A 4800-nucleotide genomic window follows, 5' to 3' on the forward strand; every position below is an offset into this window, starting at 1 on the left:
ACATTCATTTCTTTTTAAGACAACATTTTACCTATACTTAACGTACAAATTACATAAACAAATCTTAACTTATGTAAATAAGGTTTCTTAAATTTTAAACAAATGCTCACAATATAAATGAATTGACTCCAAAATTGGCAGACTTCAAACTCTTCCAACTGATTAGATTAGACATTGGGATGCAAATCCCATTCTTTAAACTTTGTGTTTACTGACGCTAAAAATAAACAGCTCGCTAAATGCGACTTTCGGCACATGGTAAATGTGAATTAAAAATACATCAATGACAATTGTGTTTTATTTTCAATGGAACAACATAGTGATTAATTTGATCGATGATGATGAATTTTATTATAAGAGTGTCATTTCTGGTAATTCAGAGGTACTGTAGGCCATACTATTTCCCCAAATGTTCCCACCTCAGTCCTTGTGTGGACAAATGGCTTCGAAGTAAGTAGGCCTAAATTACATACACCAAAGACAATGTTTTTAATATTTATTTTCTATAGTACATCACACATATTAATTAGATATCTATGGTTGCCGAAAATAATGAGAAATTTGTTGGTGCTTAATTTTTACTACAATATATAATAGTGATGTGATGACATGAATTTTACTAAATAAAAGTGTCATTTCCAGTCATCTGGAGCTACTATTTCCTACAGTTTTCGCACCTCAGCCCTAACATGGTGGGCCTAAGGTGGGTGTGGGCTCACAAAATTCATTATCCACCCCCTCCCTCCCACCATTGCTAAATCCTAATTCGCCACTGCGTAAACAAACGACACTCTTTATGCCCGCTGCCGTCAGTGTGATTTTATTACCCAGTAATCCACAGCGCATGGTTTGATTTTGTTTATCTGTTTTCCACATGAAAGTACTGTTTGTACATCGTGATTCATGAATAATATGCTTAAAAATGTTTTAATTTTACACCAAGCAATTATCGGGTACTCATCCTAAGTTTACAGCTGTACAGTACTTTGGTCAAATTCAAATGAGCATAACTTTTTGGTTTTATTAAGTTTACATACATACTCTTAATTTAGTGTGCGAGATCAATCAAATCAGTAGTAAAAATGCTAAGATTGCGCGAGCTTAATTCGAGGGACTTCTCCCCCTGGGCCCTCGGGGGCCCCCCCGCCCCTAAGTTGCGCGTTGCATATAGAGTTCTCACAGAATTTGTTGGTTAAAATTGGCAACTATGCATGCAAAAAAAACCTCCTGGCCTCATCAAACTTTTTTCAAAAAAAGAGTGAAACTAATAATTGTTTGCCTAGGCTAGGCCCATGTGAAAGACATTCCTATCCTACTATAGCTAGATAGGGCCTACCATCCATAAATCTAAGCCTCGCTAGGCTAACCTAGGCATGGGGCCCAGGCCTTCTAGTAGACTAGGGCTAGGCCCTAGGTCCAAGATACTCCATACATGTAACATAGACCTACCAAAAGGTTCTACATAGACAACTGTCCCAACCAATTGATGAATGCGTACTTACCACAAATTAAAAAGTAACTGGGTCTAAGCTAGGGCCTAATGTTACCTAGTATACCGGGGAGTCGTTCAGTGTATAGCCTAAGCAGTGCACGTGAAATTCATCATGTGGGGCGCCATTTTGTAATTGTAGAGGGCGGCAGATAGATATAGGCCAAGCGCTGCCACAGAGCAAAGAGAGCAAAGAGTATCTCTTTGCATAGAGTTATAATAAATAGGTTAATTTGAGTACAGTACTACATACAATTTTTTAAGTCTCATATTTACAAATGAGAAAAAACAATTATTTCTTTTATAATATGATTGCAATAAAGTTTGCAGTAACTGATACATTACTATAAAGTTATGTATTGGATGTAGTTTTATTACTTTTGTATTTAGTTGTTTCATACTGAACTCTTGCAGTAGGCCTAGGTCCTCATATGTCTTATGTAATACAATTTTTAATATGGCTATGGCTAAATTTAAAGACAATATGATAAATATTATATTCATGTATCTGTTCTGCCAAAAGGCATAAGATTCAATTATTCTAATTTGCTTGAAGCATTGATTTCATAGACTGGAATATTTCTGTGAGTGAGAAAATCCAATCCAATCCAATTGGGACTACGAAAAACATTTTCTTGTTTATTGTACTTTTTAATATTGCAATTGACAGGGATGATACATATATAATAGTGAATGGAAAATGTATTGTATTTTCATTTGTTTGCTTTAAGTTGACCACAGTTTTTCGGAAAGCTACAAATCGAAATAAAAATAAAATATTAGAGAAGCACAGTGGACTTAATCTCGAGAAGAAGCCCATCTCGTAGAAACTCTCATTGGTTTGCAAATGTAGTAAAGTTAAAAAAAAGCCACCTTGAAGAGATTCTTGAAGAATTTCTAGATTGTACATACATTAAATGAAGGTCAAAGAACAGAAAATATTTAATTGCTCTAATATTCAATTAAAAGTTAATAACTTGCTCTATATAGAAAATTAATGTCAGTGAATATAATTTTGTACCACGACGATGGAACAGGCAACTCAGATGCTGGTGGAATGTTGATTGCTCAAAATGAATGCAAAGCCTGTATTTGTGGGACATCTCGTTTTGATATACTATTAATAGTTGTATACTGTATTAATTTTGTATGACGAATGGCAATTTTAATCAAAGTTTTATTTATTCTACTGGCAGGTAATTACAAGAGCCATGTGACAGTGTGTTTATATTAAGCGTGTTCATAAATAATATATACTTGTCTTATTTCTGTTATGTTTTGGATGAGGGAGCGTATATCTAGAGCATGGGTGTAGAAAGTAATATAACCTACTTAAAATTTAATTGTTTTCAAACTTAAGAATGGATGGGGGAAAAATCCATAAAAGTTTGAGGTCTTCACAGATTATAGAGGGCAGCTATCATCTCCTTCAATAAACATATTTCACACTCGCTCGACTACGCAGGTCACTCAATAGACGCCAGCTTATTGGTCAAATATGCACACTTTATAACACTTGAAATATAAGTCAAATTCTATATATTACGTCATACCTAATTATAATTAAAAATAAATGTAATGTAATGTAACTATAAATAAGTTTTACCTTATCAAATATTCAAAAATTACTAAATTTTAATTCGCATATTGGCCATTTTTCCAAAGCCTTTTCTATTTCTTTTATTTTTTCCTCAGTATTTATAACTACTTACCACCGTATGATGATAATTTTTATAGTCGAAATTATTTAAAATTATGCTTGCCGCTCTTTTTTTAAAAGTTTTAATATATTTTTATTTTTTTACGTATTTCCCCAAACTGAGATCGAGTATTTAATACATGGTTTAATTGTAATTGTATATAGTTTTACCAATAGAGATTTACTGGGGGTTTTGCCAATTTATACCTAACATATGGATTTTATAACTAACAGATTTGTATACATTTTGAATGTGATAATCTCATTTTAAGTGTTCATAAAATTTAAATGCCTAAGTATTTTACCGGTATATGTTTAACTTGTTCAATTTCTGTTTGATCGACTTGGATAGGGCCTACTTAAACTGTCATGCTGTAAATTGTACTTGTTCCTGTTTACCGTAAAGTTTAGTTTTATCAGCATTAAATCTTAGCTTATTTCCTATGTACCATCATGGAAGAAGAAAATAGACCATATTTGAATATTATCAAGCATATTTTGTAATTTTTAGTTAGCTTCAGTATTTGTCTTTTTAGAGACATATAAAATAACATCACCTGCAAAAATACTGATGTTACCATGGAATTTCTATTGAGATATATCGTAAATAAAAATGAGAAACAATGTGGAGTCGAGAAAGCATGCCGCTGTCATTTCATTGTTATTCATAGATTCGAGCCAGTCATCGATAACATTATGTAGGCATGTAACTGTGGAGTGGTGTTTGCTAAAGGTATGTTGATCGATATTTATCAACTCAGCTTCGTTTAAGTAATTACAATTTGGGTTTTAACATATTTTCCACAATTTTTGTGCAATAATTATTTACATTTTGTGTTTCACCTTTACCTTTGAATACAGGACTAGTCCGTGTTAGTCTAGAGGGATTATTTCATTTTCTAATGATTTATTTATAATATCACATAATGATTTAGTAATAATAGATGAGGCGAGTTAAAGTGATGAGTGATGAGCTTCTGTCGTGAATTGGTGCATATCTTTCAGGTCGAACTCAGTGTGTCTCTGTTAATGGTCATCTCTCTTTTCAATCTTAAGTGATCTTAAGACCCATCCTTTTCAATTTGTTATTAATGATCAATGAAAAGGTTTCTGATAAGCTCTTTGCGGATGACACCAAACTTTATAGGGTTGTTGATTCAATTGGCGATTCTCACTTATTGTAGGCATATTCGTGCTTTGTATGATTGGTCTTGTAAGTGGCAGTGACACTTTAATGAGGGAAATATAAAGGAATTCATTTCAGAACAAATGAAATTAATTTTTCATACTTTATTAATGGTGCGGAACTTGAAGTTGTTGAATCGGAGAAGGACTTGGGAGACGGTGACGTTCGATTCAAATTTTTAAGTTTTGTTAACCATTATGAAATTAGGCATGATCAACCGGTCCAATTTTTGAAGCCAGGATTAATGAAATTATACAAAGTTATCGGTCATTCTAATTTTTGAAGACTAGGGATTAATGAAATTATACAAAGCTATCGTTAGACCCACCTTAGAATATTGCAATACCGTTTACCAACCCAAATTTTAAAAAAAAGATCTCGAAAGGGATTTATCACCTTAAGTTATCGCAGGCGGAAGAGTCGATA

At 33.0% G+C, this 4800-nt stretch overlaps 1 long non-coding RNA gene across 1 annotated transcript in view; it reads right to left on the reverse strand.

Annotated features, from left to right (window-relative positions):
• LOC117120786 overlaps positions 1 to 1624 on the reverse strand; it is a 3853-nt gene extending 2229 nt beyond the window's left edge. The window contains exon 1 of the long non-coding RNA XR_004447422.1: positions 1503 to 1624. This is a non-coding gene — a long non-coding RNA (uncharacterized LOC117120786). The remainder of the gene's footprint in view (positions 1 to 1502) is intronic.
• Positions 1625 to 4800: the final 3176 nt, after the last annotated feature.

Source organism: Anneissia japonica, unplaced genomic scaffold (assembly GCF_011630105.1).
Source record: "Anneissia japonica isolate Jap-2015-1 unplaced genomic scaffold, ASM1163010v1 scaffold69_len1423075_cov170, whole genome shotgun sequence".
Taxonomy (NCBI): domain Eukaryota; kingdom Metazoa; phylum Echinodermata; class Crinoidea; order Comatulida; family Comatulidae; genus Anneissia; species Anneissia japonica.